Source organism: Panthera leo, chromosome D4 (assembly GCF_018350215.1).
Source record: "Panthera leo isolate Ple1 chromosome D4, P.leo_Ple1_pat1.1, whole genome shotgun sequence".
NCBI classification, from domain to species: domain Eukaryota; kingdom Metazoa; phylum Chordata; class Mammalia; order Carnivora; family Felidae; genus Panthera; species Panthera leo.
Window position 1 is genome coordinate 88,975,687 of NC_056691.1, and position 16,926 is coordinate 88,992,612.

Consider the following 16,926-nt stretch of genomic DNA (forward strand, 5'->3'; position numbering starts at 1 on the left):
TACCCGTTCCCCTCTGTCCCCCTGGGACCCCAGCCCCCCACTTCTCTCGTGCCCCTCCCGTCCGCTGCCCGGCTCCTCCCCTCCCGGGACCCCAGCCCCGCTCCTCCCGTGCCCCTCCCCCGCCCCCGCTGCCCGGCCACTCCCCTCCCCTCTCCTCCCGGGACCCCAGCCCCCCCCCCTTCTCCGGTGCCCCTTCCCCTCCGTCTCCCCCGAACCCCAAACCCCCTTCTCCCGTGCCGCTCCCCTCCGCTGCCCGGCCCCTTCGCCTCCTCGGGGGGGGGCCCCACCCCGCCCCCGCCTCCCTCCGGCGCCCCTCCCCCCCCCACCGCCCGGCCCCTCCCCTCCCGGGGCCCCCAGCCCCACCCCCCCCCTCCGGGCGGGCGGGCGGGCGGCGCGGCAGGGGGCGCTGCGCGGGCCGAGGCGCGGCTGCGGGCGGGCGGGCGGCGGGAGGAGGAGGCCCGGAGGAGGCGGGGGCGGCGGCAGGCGGGGGGCGGGGAGCCGAGCGCGAGAGGGAGGCGAGCGGCGAGACACAGGCTCCGAGGCTCCAGCGAGCGAGCGAGCGAGCGACGAGCGAGCCCGGGAGGGAGGGAGGGAGCGAGGGAGCGAGCAGCCGCGCCGCCGCCTCGCAATCCGCCGCCATCCCGCCGCCTCCGCGCCCGACCGCCGCCCGACCGCCATCGCCCGGCCCAGTCGCGCCCGCGGAACCAGACCAGGTGGGCCGGGGCGGCGGGGGTGGCGGCGCGGCGGCGCGGGCCGGGGGCCGGGGGCCGGGGGCCGGGGCGGCGGTCGGGCGCTAAGATGGAGGCGGCGCGGCCCGGCGGGGCTTTGTCTCGGCGGCGGCAGACCGACCGACTGACAGCGGCGAGCCCGGGCCCGGCCGCCCGCCGTCCGCGAGCGCGCCGCCGCCTGGGCCCCGCCGGCCGGGGCGAGGGCCGCGGGGCCGGGCGGGGCGGCCTGGGGGCGGCGGGCGGCCGGACCCGGGCTCGCCATTGTTGTGCGGCGCCGCGCGGCCTGGGCGGGCGGGCGGGCGGGCGGCGGGGTCGGGGCTGGCGGGGCGGGGCGGGGGGGGGGGGGGTCGCCGCGTCCCGGGGCCGCCTCCCGCCCGCCGGGGGCCGGCGGCCCGGAGCGCCCCGCTGGCCTGGAAGTAGCCGGGGCGGCCTTCCTGCGCCCCCCGCCGCCCCCCCCTCCCCCCGGGCCGGCCTGCAGAGGCCCCACCCCGCCCGGGAGTCCCGGGGTCGGGGCGCCCCCCCTTCCCCCCATTCCCCGGCGGGCGGTGTGGGGGGCGGCGGCGGCGGCGGCGGGGGGCGCGGCGGTGCCCCTCCCCCTCGCGGAGTCGCCGGCCGGGGGCGCGCAGGGGCAGGGGGCTCGCCGCCGCCGGCCGCCCTTTCGGTGCGCCAGCGACGGGATTATTTTCGAAATACTCCATGCTCTGTTACTGAGCGTGTTTAATAATAAACAGGATGTCGCTCCTCGGGGCCTGCCAGATGGGGATTTTTCCTTCCTTCTTTTTTCTTTTTCCCCCCTTTCGCCTGAGTGAGGAACAGCGCTGTTGAGACCGTGGGCCTCTGGAGTGGATTTGCCCACACACAAAGCTGGAAGGCGGTTTTCTCTCTCCTCCCTCTCTCTCTCTCTCTCTCTCAATACCGTGGGAGGTCCGAGCCCACCTTTCGGCGAGGAGAGGAGGTGTTTTTCGAGGGAATGGGTAGCTCGGAGGAAGTGGGGGGAAACGGGGGCTGGGGAGGCTCCCCAGACGGTGTCATTTGCTCAATGGCTGCCAGGGAGAAACCTTTAGAAGCCTTTGGTTTACGGGGTTGTTAAATTGGCCCTCCCCCCCCCCCCTCTTAAGATTTTCTGTGCATTTTGTGTGGCTGTGTATACATTTATCCAGTTTGGTTTTTGGAACCAGCCGTGTGAAGTCCGAGCGTGGTTTCTCCGAATCTGAGCCTTTTAGCTCGGTTTACAGTGGTGTGGTGCAAAGAGGGCCTGGGGGGGGGCCCAGGCTTTGGGGTGCAGATCCTTCTGCCAGAGAAATCTAGGGTTCAGAGAGCCGTCATTGGCCTACATTTCGCATCCCCCACCTTGTAGAGTTAGGGAGGTGGTGAAAGATCTGGAAGGGCCCGGCCCGCAGCTGAGTGTTTAGCAGTAGTTTCTGTAACTGCCGTCAAGCCCCAGGATGGAATTTAGCCACCGTGATGCCACCCGTAGGGCTGACTGACCTGACAGAGCTGGTGCAGATGCCACAGGTGCTGGGCTAAGGCGTGGACGGGAGAGGCATCGAAGGCACCGAACGTCTCCGGAGCACTTGGCTTGTTCGGTGCTCAGCCTCTATGGGGAGACAAGGGTGGGAGAGAGTAGCGTGTGGAGCTCCCAGGAACCGATGGTTGTAAGTCCGTGTCCTCGGGTCTGGGCTGCTTGCCCCCTCCCAGGCACGTTTCCAGCTTTGTGTAAGGCAGACTTAGAACAATGAGAGATACCGAGAACAAGCAGAGGCCGGGGACTTTGGAGGATGACCGCTTTCCTTTGGGGATGGCAGATGACCACTTGGGGAGCCTGTGCCTGCTCGGGCAAGTGTCTCTCCTGGAGCCTGCATTCTGGTCTTCACCGGCTTGCCCTCGGCAAGTCTCTGAGCCGCGGCTCCTGCATCTGTGAAATGGGAATGATTATGCCTTGCCTGGAGCGTCGTTTGGGGCTCTTGTGAGCCTCATATTCTGTTTGTACAGCAAACCGCTTCGTTCTGTGGGAGGGTGACGAGAATGTATGTCGTTCTTGTTGATTTCCCGCTTTTCTCATCCTTTCTCAGCTCCTGAACTTTTTCTCCTGTTCTCCTGGCTGATGGCGCCGTGACTTCCCCACCCCACATTCTATCCTTAGCTAGTATTTGCGTGTCACGGCCACTACTCGGGGCCTGGAAGCAACAGAACGGCCTAGAGCAGCTAGGCTGCCCCGGGGTGTTTATTAGAGACCATAGGGAGGACTGAGGCTAATGCAAGGGAAACTGACCCGGGTCTCGGTCATGGGTGAGGGCCGAGACCCAGGTTATGTCTGGGCCACACCTGTAGCATGTTTGGAAACGGCCCTGGAGACGCTCTGCTTGGGCTTACTGTGCTTCTGCAGTCTTCCTGGGCAGTTGTTTTGGTACACTCTGGCATTCCCCCAACCATCTTGGTTTTGTTGTGTTCTCTCTTTTTTTTTTTTTTAAAGCCTCCTTGGAACCTCCTCCAGGCCCACTGGCTGCGGGACTGAAGACATCTTAGCGGGGGGCCCTGTCTTTAGTTTTCCCAGCTTCCTGCCTCTTGGCCTGTCTTTTCTGTCTGATTTCATTGTGGCCAGGTCTGGCCCTGCACTATTACTTAGGGAAGGAGAAGAATCCGCTGTCCTTCCCCTTAAGCTTTTGGATTACCTGTGAATTTCAGTTACCCAAGGCTTCCTGGAGGGGCCACGTTTCTGCCCATTGTGGGGGCCTGCCTGCAGCGGCCTGGGTCCTTTGCAGTCTCCTTCAAGCCCAAATGGGTAAAGAAAGAGCCTGGGGAAGGGAGAGCCAGAAAGCCCTGGGAGAGTAGAATTTCAGGAATGGCAAGTCAGAACTAGTTCCAGCACCGACTGGTTGCCTGGGGCCCTGCCGAGGGATTTTTGTTGTGCCCCTTCACCATCCCCCACCCCCTTTTAAATTTCAGTTCTCTTTTCTCCTGAAGGATTATTTTATTGTACTTGAAAGATTTTTCTTTTTCTTTTTTTTTTGGCTTGCACAAAGTCCTGACTCATGTTGCTAATGGCTGTGTGCTGGTTGGATGTCTCATTATTCTACCATTTAAGATTGATCATTTCTGTGTTGGTTTCTGTTTCACACCAGAATAGGCCGGGTGGGTCAGGACATGTATTTCTAAATTTGATAATGAGGCTTCTCTACTATCAAGCGTATGTGTCTTGTTATGGGCAGGCAGATCTTAAGTGGGGCCTGTCTACACTAGATTTTAAAGCCGTGCGCTCCCCTTGAAAAATAGTCTCCGGCAGAGAGCTGTGGGGCTTTGTGCTCTGAATCTCAAGAGTTTTTGGTCAGGGGTAACCAGACTGCTTTTCAAGTCGTAACTCAAGTTTCTTAAGAAAGTCTCGTTTTTTTCTGGGCCTCGTGTGGACTTGGGAACCTTTGGTCTGTCATTTGGACGGAGAAATAGAGCTTGTGGTGCTCAGGACGGATGAGAAAGACTGAGAGCTTTCTGGTGGATGGAAATTGTGGATGACAAGCTTTTCGGCTTCAAAGGTGCCGTCTGGACCAGGCCGCCTCACCTGGGAGCTCCAAGACCCCGACTCCGTTGTCGGACCTGTGTCACCGATCGTGTCTGTGGCTGGCGTGTGCGAAGCCTCAGCCCTGGGAGAGAGGCTTGCTCTGGTGACAAGAGCCAGAAGTCCGGGTTGAGTGTTGCTGTTAGCTGTACTTGTTGATTTTGTTTTTTGTCCCCCGCCCTGTGTGGCCTGAGCCGAGGGCTGGGTTGCTTCTGTATGATGCTGGCAGCCGCACTGGTTTGTAGAGCTCTCTGCCTGCAGCGGGAGCGGTCTGTGGGCAGAGTGAGGTCTATCTTAGGTTGCTGGCGGCCCTTCGCGTTCCCTCTGAGAGCACGTTCTTCTCCCACCTCTGCAGCTGGTTTTGGAGCTCGGGCTCTGGATCCTTTCTCCCTCTCAGCGGCGGTGTGGCGAGGCAGTATGTAGCGCCTTTAAGAGTCGCTGTCCTGCACCAGCTACTCCTTGAGCGTGTACTGTTTGCCAGGCGTTGTGCAAGGCCCTAGGAGTACGTTTTTCCCTATTCATAAGAATAACATCTTTATTAAAGAGAAAAAAAGGGAAATACTGAAAGAAAAAAGATAAAAAAATATAAAACACCTCTAAGCTCACCATATGGAGAGAACTACAGAAAAGACTGGTGTATTTTTTTCCTTTGCTTACGTATTTGTTTTTTCAAAGTTAGGCAAATACTATATACGCTGTTCACAATTTATAGTTCTTGGTTTTTTTAATGTTTATATTTATGATTTGAAAGAGAACAGATGGAGGAGGGGCCGTGAGAGGGGGACAGAGGCTCTGCGCTGAGAGCAGTGAGCTCGAGGTGGGGCTCGAACTCATGAACCGCGAGATCTTGACCAGAGCCGAAGTCAGACACTCAACCGACTGAGCTGCCCAGGTGCCCCCATGGTTTATAGTTCTTACCGTTAGAGTGTATTTTCTTAACTTATCGAGAACATATTTTTATTTCATTTTATGTTTTTAATTTTTTAAAGTTTATTTATTTTGAGAGAGAGAGAGTGCGTGCCTGCACAAGTAAGGGAGGAACAGAGAAAGAGGGAGAGACAGAATCCCAAGCAGGCTCCACACTGTCAGCACAGAGCCTGATGCAGGGTTCGAACCCACAAACCGTGGGATCATGACCTGAGCCGAAACCAAGAGTCGGACGCCTAACTGACTGAGCCACCCAGGCGCCCCTACTTTATTATTTTTTTTTTTTTAAGTAAGCTCTCTGTGCGACACGGGGCTTGAACTCACAACCCTGAGATCAAGAGTTGCACGCTTCACTGACTGAGCCAACTAGGCCCCCGGAAAACATTTTAGTAACTGTGTAATTGCTTTATATGGACTTGCCATGATTTTTTTTTAACTCTGTTATTAGACATTTAAGTTGTTGTTACCATTTTTCCTTCACGTAAACAAAATTTTAGGGCACATCCTCCCATGTAAATCTTGGTGTATGTTGCTCATGATTTCCCATAAGTGGCATTTCCTGGCCAGAGAGAATGCAGGCTCCTTCTTCAGTTCTGTTTTCTCCCTTAGCCCTTGTCCCTTTTGACTCCCAAGGTGGCTTCCTGCTTGAGCCACCAAGTTCTGGGTGTCTCGGACCTGGCTGTTTCAGTCCTGGCTGAGCTGTCTGATGAGTGAAGTTTGGGGTTTTAATCCATCTACTGGGTTGAGTCTGAACCAAGTGTCTTGACTTCGACATTTACCAGTCTGAGGCCACATGGCTGTTGGTGCCACGTTTGTGTTCCTTGGGAGCTTGTCCAGTGGGGAGAAAGCGAGCCCCTCCTTAAAGAGGCCTCCGGACCTCTCAACCCGATTGTGTCATCACCTCCCTTGATTCTTTCCTTTCCTCCGTTGCTGTTCTCTGTAGTTCTTTTCACAACTTTAAATACACTTTCTTAAACAGTTATTTTATTGTGAAATATACATAAGGTTTATCGTTTTAGCCATTTCTAAGTGTACGATCAGTGGCGTTAAGTTACAGTGTTGTGTAACCGCCACCCCCCTCCAGAAAGTTGTCACCTTCCCAAACCGAAACTCTGTGCCCGTCAAACACTGACTGCTCACTTCCCGTCCCTCAGCCCCTGGCAGCGACCGTCTGCTTTATGTCTCTCTGAGAGGAATCATACCCTATTGGCCCTTTTGTGTCTGACTTCATGCTTTCAGGGTTTGCCCAGGCTGTGGCGGGTGTTCGAACTCCATTCCTCTTGGTGGCCGAGTAGTATTCCATATTCTGTTTATCTATCACATTTCGTTTACCCCTGCGTCTGTCAGTGATGACAGCTTTTGAATGCAGTTTTGCTCTTTATTGACGGGTACGTTTTCCCCAGTGGGGTGAGTGAGGGGGGGGGGCCAGGAAGCAGCATTCTGTTTCCTGTTTGCTGTGCTCGGGTGTCTGACACAGGGAGGGGGCTCAGGTGCGGAAGCACTGGAGCTGCAGATGAGGTGCGTGGGAGTCAAGGCCATCCCAGCCTGGGTGTGGGGTGGTCAGGGAAGACCTTCTGGAAACTACAGCAGACTTGGAAATCAGCACCTGACCAAGAGCATGTGATTCTTGATCTCAGGGTTGTGAGTTTGAGCCCCATGTTGGGTGTAGAGATTGCTTTAAGAAAAAAAAAAAAAAAATTCTTAAACAGAACCAGGCACCTGTTGAAAACAGTACGCCAAGCCCCCTGGAGTATTAAAAATGCGTTTCTAAGTTGGAATCAGAACCGCGTGAGCCACGGTAGAAAACTTGCCGGTCAGCTTGCTTTGCAGAACGCGAGAGCCCTTTGGACGGGAACCTGTTAGGCGAGTACTTTGCTGTGGCTGGTGGCCAGCCCGGGGGAGGGCAGACAGGACTTCGGAAGCGCGAGCTGACTTCTCCCACCGGGGCTTCGAGATCATCTCTTTGTGTAGAAGGATGGGATGCGTTGCCGCAGGACCAACTGGGAAAAGGAGGTCATCCCCGGCACTCTTTCCACTCTTTCCACTCTTTCCACGGCTCCTTTGTGTCTTCCAGCGCTTTTTTCGGCAGGTGTTGTTTACATACAGTTCAGAGCTTAAAGAACTGCTCTGTTTCAGGCGCTACAGAAACATAGGCCTGTCTGGGAGCGGTGCTGCCTGGCCGACCTGCCGGGGGAGTGAATGGGCTGAGTGTTCAGAAATAGCTGGGGACAGTGGAAACGTTGTCCTAAGGCAGAAAGTGGAATTTTTTTTTCCCCTGATAGAAAATTAATTACAAAAGTATACACACTCATTAAGAAAGAGAAAAAGCAAGTGTATGAGGGAAAATGAAAGCTCTTTCCTCTAGCTTTCCAGGCAGTAACTACTGTTTACAGCTCAGTGTGTTTATCCTCCCAGACTCGAGTCTTTTTTTTTTTTTTTTTTTTTTTAAGTTTATTTATTTTGAGGGCGGGGGGAAGGGCGGGGGGGAAGGGCGGAGAGAGAGCGTGCGAGTGCTCTCCAGAGGATTCCAAGCAGGCTCTGCACTGTCAGCGGGAGATCGTGACCTGAGCCGAAACCCAGAGCGGGCCGCTTAACCCGCTGAGCCACCCAGGCGCCCCCCACGACATGCGTTCTTAAACACATCAAGAGCACGTTTTCATATTAATGCGTACCAGTGTGTTACGCTGCTAACACTTTTAAGATAATACTTCTGAAGCTTTTAAAAAATCTACAAGCGTATGAAGAAAAACAAAAACAGCTAGTAATTCCACGACTCAGATATTTCCAGTTGACTTTTTTCAAGAAAACAGTTAGGAAAGTTAAGCTGTATTAAAAGTGTAAGGGCTCTTCCCCAGTCTCTCTGTAGAGAAACCACCGTGAGAAGTTTGTCATTCCTTCCAGAAAAAAATTGTGCACACGTATGCCACGACAGTCCGTACAGATGGATTACGTCGTCTGTTTTAGCAATGCAGAGGATGTTTTGTGCATACACTTGGTTTAATCTGTTTCCCATTGGTGGACATTGGGGCTGTTTCTGACTTTTGGATATTGCACAGTTTTGGTAAAATTCTGCCAATTTTCTCTTGAGAAATGTATAATTTGTACATAATTGCATGTGTTTCTGTAGTGTGGACCCTTCGAGATGAATAGCATTTTGGAAAGAATTCTGCTAAATTCCTCTTCAAAAAACTTTGTGTCGGGGGCACCTGGGAGGCTCAGTGGGTTAAGCATACGACTTCAGCTCAGGTCATGATCTCGCGGTTCGTGGGTTCAAGCCCCGCGTCGGGCTCTGTGCTGACAGCTCAGAGCCTGGAGCCTGCTTTGGATTCTGTGCCTCTTTCTCTCTGCCCCTACCCCACTCACACTTTCTCTCTCCCTCTCTCTCTCAGAAATAAGAATAAGTTTAAACCCAACTTTGTGCCCATTTGTAAGTAATAGTATAAATCTGAGAGCGGGTGTTTCTGGACTGTGGACTTTACTAACCCTAGAGCCTTTAACTTGTCCTTTTGGATGAATGAGCGCGGTTTCCCAAATCAAAAGCAGTCACTGTTTCGGACTTGCTCTAGTAGTCAGTGTCGAATCTTAGGGTTTTTTTATGGAAGCAGTATTCACTGTGGTCTTCTGGTGCTGGAGTGGTGCCCTGGGCACCTCACTGGGGGAAGGTCAGGGTGGGAACCAGAAGGAGGTTGTGGAGAGAGGCACAGGTAGCCTCTTGGCACAGATGTTTTCTTCCAGCCTTTACACACTGGAGCCTAGCCTCTCTGGAGATTTCTGAGGCTCCCGTTTTGCAGCCCTTGGTGGTTTTGTTGCTGTTAATATTTCTTACTGTGTGGAACTTACCTGGAGGCCAGCTCTCCGTTGCATTTCCTGCTAATGGCTCTTAGGCAGATCTGCTCAACCACTTGGCTTCAGGGCCCACGTCTCTCTCCCTTCTAGCTACTCAAGGAAATCACACTTCCTGGGCGAAGTGACTGCAGAAAGGAAGCCCCTGGAAGTGCCTGGATGGTATTTCATCAGGCGGGATTGGGAAGGATTTGTGCTTGTACCCAGGGGAGGTACCCTTTGGGATTACACTGCTCCTGCCCTTGAGGGCTGTTATTGTTAGCTTGAACTGGAAGCAGTCGCTGGCAGGGTTGGGAATGCCTTGCCCTCTCCTCTGCTCCCTTTCCTGATGGAGAGTAGCCCTTGGCTTCGAGGTCCACTGGCTTCATATCCAGGTTCGTCTATCCACTTGCGAGCTGGGTGATTTAAGGTTATTTAATCTTTTGGAGTCTCTGTTCTTGTCTGCAAAACGGGGGGTAGTAATGCCATCCTCCTGGAAGGGGGAGGGATCCAGTGGGTCCTGTACCAAAGTGTGTAGAAGGTACCAGGCACGAGGCAAGCAGGCTCGCAGTAAACAGTAGCTATTAATGGTTCCTGGATACAGCACTAGCCAAGGGCCTGGGGGTTTGGAGTAGGCAGGCGTATACACTTGGGGCTCATTTGTTTACTAGATGTGGCTGTTTCTAATAGTGTGCTAAGTCCTGTGCTACGTGCAGAAGACTTAGACCCAAATCAGATAGCCCCCGTCTTCACCTCCAGGAGCTCAGACACCTTAAGCAGGGGCCTCCCCGAGGGGCAGGTGCATCGGAGCACTTTCTGCCATACTTGTCTTCGTTCAAGGTAAATCTGGTCACTTGCTGGCGCCCTGTGCTGTTGCAGGTAAATGTCTTGCTAGGAATAGAGATAGGTGCACTCAGGCAGTTGACGGGTGCAAGGGAGGCCCTGCAGCTTGCTGGGCTACGACCTGTCTCGGCATCAGGCAAACGGGAGCGTTCATTTCCATCTACTTGCTGGAGGACCTTGAACAAGTGCCCTTCATCCCTTCGAGCCTCCACTTCCTGCCAGATGGGGATGAAACCTGTCATACGGTGTGGCGGTGACCACGGCACCTACTCAGCTCAAACGGTGTAAGGTGTCGATTCTGTATTGCTCAGTTTACCCAGACCTTAAAAACAATGTATCAGTAATGACACAGGCTTGTTACAAAAATGCCCGAACGCTTTAGAAGTGCCCAGAGTAGAAAATGAGTCACTTCTTCCCGCCCACTATTCTGCTTTCCGATGAGATAGGGCACCTTCGGGGTGGGATGGCCATAGGCTGCCATCCCTTTTTCAGATCAGTTGATGAGTGCTGTCTGGAGAGCAATTTTGTCTTCCACTAATGGGAAGGCTTTATGCATATGAATTCTAAATCGGAAGTGACCACTGGAAAATAGGAGCTAATAGGTGCTTATAGGTATATCTTAATATAAACAAAGGTAAATAAAAGACATTTTATATGTGGTGTCCATATATGTTGTATATTTAATGTATATGTTAAATGTATAATTGCCTGTGTTACAGATTTAGATAATATTTCCTATATTATATGTTTATATAATGTATATATTATCACGGGGGTCCTTTCTTGTTCTCTTAAGGAATAAAACAAAAGGCCCTCGTAGTTCCCTGCACCCCGGGCGAGTCATGACGCTGTGCCGGTCATACTGAGCAGTGGCAAGAGGAGATTTAATGAGCCAGCGTGGCCCTGCAGAGATCTTGCGGTTGTGCGATTCGGTGTTGACACGGGGAGTGGGGAACGAGGTGGGCCGTGTGGTCTGTGGTGCGAACTTGTTAGGGTAGAGAGCAGCACACACGGCCTGTGGTAGTTCGGGGATGGTGGCCGAGACGACGGAGCCGGGAGGGGGCCCGGGATTTGTGAGAATAGAGCTCCATCGGTGGGGGTGACGTCTCTAAGACCCGTTACGAATAATGAGTGAGTGGAGTTGGTGTGTCAGCCGTGGGCGCACATGTTCCTTTTGACCTGTGACTGGCTTGGCGCGCCCGTGAGAGCCCCTGGGGACCCTTGGCCCTTATTTTTGGGTTCTTCCTTTTTGTTACTTCAGACCTGGTCTTGCCCGATTGGAGGCCCAGTGGCTGTAATCATCCTGGGTTTCCTGTGGTGTCTGAGGCTTGGGGAATAAATAGCCTGTGGGTTCCGGGGCTCTAGTGCTTTGGGCTTTGTTGGAGATCATTTAAACCAACCGAGCCCTTTTAGCGCCCCCCCCCCCCCGCCCCCGCCTTCAGCATATTTGGGTTTGTTAATTTATTTTCTTCAAAGAGAAGGTGGATTTGCAGGGGCTGAGTTGTTGATGAAACGTCTCTGCGTAAGCACACCCCCTGGTGTGTGTGGCTCGCCTCTGGGTCGGCATGAGTCGCTGAGTGACAGAACACAGAACGGAGTGACCTGGGCCTGTTCTTCCTTCACCTGTGGCCTCCACGTGGGGGTGATAGTTAGGACACCCACCTCTGCGGTGGTTAGCAGGGTCCTCTGTGCAGTTGTGACCGTGACTGAGGCGGCCTGGTGAAGTATTTCCTCGCCGGATTAAAGGGCGCATCACCTCCGGGTGGCATGGCTTGTTGCTAGGGAGTCTCCTTTGGGGCTTGTCAGGAGGCCACTGCTGCCCCCCGCCCTGCCTCCTCAGGGTGCAGCCACGAGAGTGCCACCGTTGGAGGAGGGCTGCAAGATGGGGTCTTCGTCTTGTCGCAAGTGGGGCGCGTTCTGCAGCCCTCAGGGCACCCCTGCCAGAGGGCATCTGTCCCCCGTGAGGTTCACCGGGGGAAGGGTCTGGAGTCCGCAGCGCGGGGCGGGGTGACAGCTCTCATCTGCTGCCTCTCAGCTCCTTGGGCACAAACTGGAAACCTGCTCCGTGGAAGTGTCAGATGGTCCGCAAGCGTTGGCCCGAGTGCGTATAGGCGTGTGGACTGCGATGTCGGCTGGCGCATTATTTGTCATAGCACACAGCTGGAAGTCGTTTCTGTATCTGTCTGTAGGGCAGTGGGTAAAGGCACAGCTACGCCGTGAAATACGATCAGGCATTCAGACGATGAGATGGATCTGTATGTGTTTTCTTGGAAAGATGACCCCAGTGTACTAAGAGAGTGAGCTACAGCATAACACGGAAACTTCCCACGTTGGTGGGCTGAAACTCCAAGACCCCGGGCCGCTGCTAGGTTTGCGCGAGCTGAGAAGAAACGGTATGGAGGACGTCTGCCACGTTAGTGAGTTGGATTGACGTGTCGTGTTATTTGCATTTGTTACACTGGATGCGGGGTAGTGACGGGTACTGGTTGCGAAGGGCGTACAGGTGTAACAACCATGCGTGCTTGTGGGTGGTCGGGGCCAGGACTGGGCAGCTCGCGCATTACTGGCTCTTTTCCGGCAACAGCTTCGCCCAGGGTCAGTATTTTGGTCAGCCGCATCCCGAGTGCCCCCGCTCCTGGTGTTGGGGCCCTGACGGTTCACAGGAATCCACCCGATTCAGTCATGTGTCTCTGTTCATGGCCCTTGGAAACCGCTTTGTTGATCTGGTTAGAAAGAACAATCCAATTCAAATGCCGTCTCGGTTTCTGTTCTCTGCTCACTCAGACCTTACGATATAGAACATGGATTTTGGTGGCATTTGCAAAGTGCTTCTCACTTGCTAATTTACCGTTAACGGGAGGTAGAAAAGGAAGGAGAAACTGAAATAAAGGTGTATTTCTTTTTTTTTTGCCAGGTCCGTGGTAAGTTTTTCTTTTTCTTGTTTCTTTTTTTCCACTGTTCATTTATTTTGAGAGAGAGAGAGAGAGAGCACTTGAAAGAGTGTTCATGGGGAAGGGGCAAAGGGAGAGGGAGAGAATCCCAAGCAGGCTCTGTGCTGGATCTCATGAACTCTGAGATCGTGACCTCAGCCGAAATCGAGAGTCAGATGCTCAGCAGACTGAGCCACCCATGCACCCAGTCCTTGGTAAGTTTTGACCCTGGAGAGGGAGGCCTGTGTGTGGCATGTCTATCCCGAGTGTCCATCTCCAGCTGTAAATTGAAATTGCCTTTTTTTTTTTTTCTCTCACTAAATTAACTGTATGTTCAAAAGGTGAGGTTGGCTGGGAGCTCTGCAGACTGCTTATGGATTTCTAGCAGACTCTTCTGCAGGCTTCATCCCGTTCCTCTGTGCCTGTGAGCTGGGTGTGTAGTGACTGACCCCATGGCCCATGAAGAAAGGAGCCATAACAGAGTTTAAGTTGGTCAGGAGTGATGACAGGGTCCCTGGAACCATTCAGGTACGGTGGCTTAGAGACTCAAGACAGACCCCTGTAGGGGCACCTGGGTGGTTCCGTCGGTTAAGCGTCCTTCCGACTCACGGTTCCTGAGTTTGAGCCCCGATTTGGATTCTGTGTCTCCCTCTCTCTCCGTCCTCCCCACCCCCCCACTTGCTGGCACACCCGCTGGGGCCACAGGACTCTTGTTAGAGTCCCTCACCTGACGTGGTGCCTCCTCAGACCCCACCCCAGCCCACATTTGACCTGTACACTCACCACGGCCCCAGGAGCACTGGGAGAGCTGGGGGGTACTGTGGGCATTTTATTCTGGTGGCCACGTGGTCATTCTCTGGTGCCCACATGGGTCCATGCTTCAGAGCAGACCTGAATGTCAGACTGAGCTGGGTTTAGGCTCAGGTTTTACAACGTCCTAACTTGTTGATAGTGACCTTGGGCCAGTCTTTTAACCTCCCAGACTTGGTGTCCTGTCTGTGAAATGAGGTACAAATAACTGTTTCTCAGTGGTTTATCTGTTTTATTTCTTGGTTCAAAGAACTACTTTTAATACCATTTTATTCCAATGTATTCAGTTAAATTCATTTAATTATTTTCAGTTCATTTTTCTTCATTGTTTCTGCTTTCCTTTGCATTCCATTGTGTCTTTTTCTGACTTCTAGAATTGGATGCTTAATTTAATCTCATTCTTTTCTCTTGGAAATTTAAAGTTTTTTGGGGCACCTGGGTGGCCCAGTTGGTTAAGCGTCTGACCTCGGCTCAGGTCATGATCTCGCGGTTTGTGAGTTTGAGCCCCGCGTTGGGCTCTGTGCTGACAGCTCGGAGCCTGGAGCCTGCTTCGGATTCTGTGTCTCTCCATCTCTTGGCCCTTCCTCTGCTCAAGCTCCGTGTCTCTCTCTCTCTCTCAATAATAAATAGACAAAAATTTAAAAAAAAAGGAAATTTAACGTTTTTAGATTATTAAATTTCCTTTGAGTATAAATTTGTTTTAAGAGTTTTGATAGTGTAGTGTTCTGTCCTCCATTTGTGGTTTTCTAGGGATTCTGCATCTATGGTTTTGAATTTCCCTTTGATTCAGAATTTTTTAAGAGTGTTTTAAGTTTTCCAGCCGGTAGTGTTCTTTTTTACTTCTGCTTTCATTATGTCTTCTTTTATTGCACTATGGTCAGAGAGTTTTGCTTTTCAGAATTTGGGTTTTTCCTTAAAGTTTCATGTGTAGTAATTTCTTTCCTTCTTTCTTTCTTTCTTTCTTTCTTTCTTTCTTTCTTTCTTTCTTTCTTTCTTTCTTTCTTTCTTTTTTTTTAAAGACTTTATTTTTAAGTAATCTCTGCCCCCCAACGTGGGGCTTGAACTTACAACCCAGAGACCAAGAGTTGCGCGCTTCATCGACCCGGTCAGGCGGGTGCCATGTAGTCCCTTTCTGAACATGTTGGCTGATCTACCTTAATCAGACCATCTGTGATCTTCTCTCTTTTGAGTGGGCTTTATCCACCAAGGTGCAGAGATTTTTTTCCCAGTGTTTTCTATTTAACAATGATTTTTTTCAATGCCTTTTTTTTTTTTTTCATTTTGAAGTTACTCTGCATATATAGGTTTGCGCCAGTCCGTGTTTTCGTTACGGATTGCTCCCTGATGCTTATAAAATGACTCTCTGTTCTGCTTCTTTTTTGTACGTGCTTTCATTCAGCATGATATCTGTGAGTTTCATCAGTGTGGTTTGTGTGTGACAGTTTATTCATTCCCATTGTTGAGTAGCATTCCATTATGTGGGTATGATATTTATTTGTTCTAGTGGTGATAGACTTTTAGCTTCTGTTAGTTTCCATTTTGAGCTATTCCCAAATGATGCTGCCGTGCACCTTCAAACAAATATCCCTGGACGTGTGTGCGAACTTGTTCTGTTGGGTACGTACCCAGAAGTGGGAAGGTTGGGTCGCAGGGTCGGCATATGTGTGGCTTTAATGGATGGCTGCCAGTTTTCCAGTGATTTTACCAACGGGCACGTCCACTGGCAGTGCGGGGCAGCTGTCCTGGCCACGCATATCACCAGCGCTTGGCCTTGTGAAGATGTCAGTTCTCCCGAGTTTGAACTCTGGGTTCCATGTAATTTCGGTAAAAATCCCAGCAGGCTTTCTTTTGTTGTTGTTTTGTTTGGAAATTGACAAACTGATTCTGAAATTTATACGAAAATGCGGAGAGCCAAGAATAAAGCAGTCTTGAAGAATAGCAAAGCTGAAGGACTTATCCTACCAGATGTCAAGACTTTATAAAAGCTGCAGTAATTAGGGCAGCACAGTGTTGTCAGAAGGATAGACAATAGGCTGTTAGAAGAGAGGTCTTGAAACAGACTTCACAGAAGGCCGTTTACGACAAGGGTGCCTCACGACAAAGGGAAAAGATGGCCTTTTCAAAAAAGGTACTGGGAAAATGAATCTTCTGCCTCAAATCATATCCAGAATCAGGTTTACATAGAGCATAGAGCTGACCATGAAAGATGAGACAGTAAACCTTCTAGAAGAAAACATAGGACAATATCTTTCCGATCTCAGGTGAGACAAAATCCCTTACGTGGGAAAGCACACCAGAACGTATACATTGGTTGATAAATTGAATGACAATAAAACTTGAATCTTCTCCTTTTTTGCAAATGCTCAGTAAAATGCAGCAAATGCTGTTTTCAGATTACACAGATACATTAGGTAGTTGTGAGCTCTGTTTACCTCCTGGAACCCTCCCCGTCTTCTTGCCTGTCGTGCAGTGGCCATCTTGGGCTTCCTTTGCATGTCATCCTGGGACTTTGTCCCTCTGTGCTGGATCCCTTGTTTCCTGGATCCCATGTGTGTACCAGTCGGGTAATTTGAACATCAAGTAATTGCAACCATCTTAAGCTGCCTTGAACCACGAGGACGTTATTGACAGAGGAACCAGGTATGTTAATTGTCTGGGTGGGTCATGAACCCATGCTGAGCCGCTGAGCCTACAGCCCAGCCCAGCCAGGGGAATGGGCTTCTAGACCCTGCATACCCCCCCCCCCCCAAGCAGGGTGTGGGTCAGCCCCCTCAGGCTGGGGAAGGATGGGATCACTTTTCCTCTAGGAAAGAGGAAGGGAGAATTAGCATCTATGATGTTTGCTTCTGTGTTGGATTGCTCTCTCGTTTGTTAGAGTATATTCCTCTGGAACTTTCTATGAAGGTATATGTTTTGAGTCCTCATGTGAGTCTGAAAGTATCTTTTTCTTTGCCCGTATTTGATTTGGTCAGCTGAGTATTGGATTCTAGGTTGAAAATCCTTTTCCAGGGAGGGGAATGATGTGGATGAGAAATGCAGACACACATCATTGTTGTTCATGAGTCTTCATGGCCGTTCTCATTGCTTCTACCTGGTACGTGGGGTGCTTTCATAAACTTTGGGGTTCTTCTCTTTGTCCCTCATAATACTGGAATGTCACCTTGTACTCTGTTCTTTTCACGTCCGTTATTCTGAGCACTAGGGGTGCCCTTGCAATCTTGGGCACTTCAGCTCTGGGGATTTTTCATGGTTTTTTCATTTGATAAATTCGTCTCCCCTCTTTTCCTCTCTGTTTTTATCACTCCTGGTTAAA

General features: G+C 51.8%; 1 protein-coding gene across 11 annotated transcripts in view; it reads left to right on the forward strand.

The window, feature by feature from the left end:
• Nucleotides 1–651: 651 nt before the first annotated feature.
• Nucleotides 652–16,926, forward strand: part of PRRC2B (proline rich coiled-coil 2B) — an 88,824-nt gene continuing 72,549 nt past the window's right edge. For all 11 annotated transcript variants that reach the window (XM_042912698.1, XM_042912702.1, XM_042912706.1 and 8 more), the window contains exon 1: nt 652–713. The gene's annotated coding sequence lies outside the window, so the exon portion shown is untranslated. The remainder of the gene's footprint in view (nt 714–16,926) is intronic.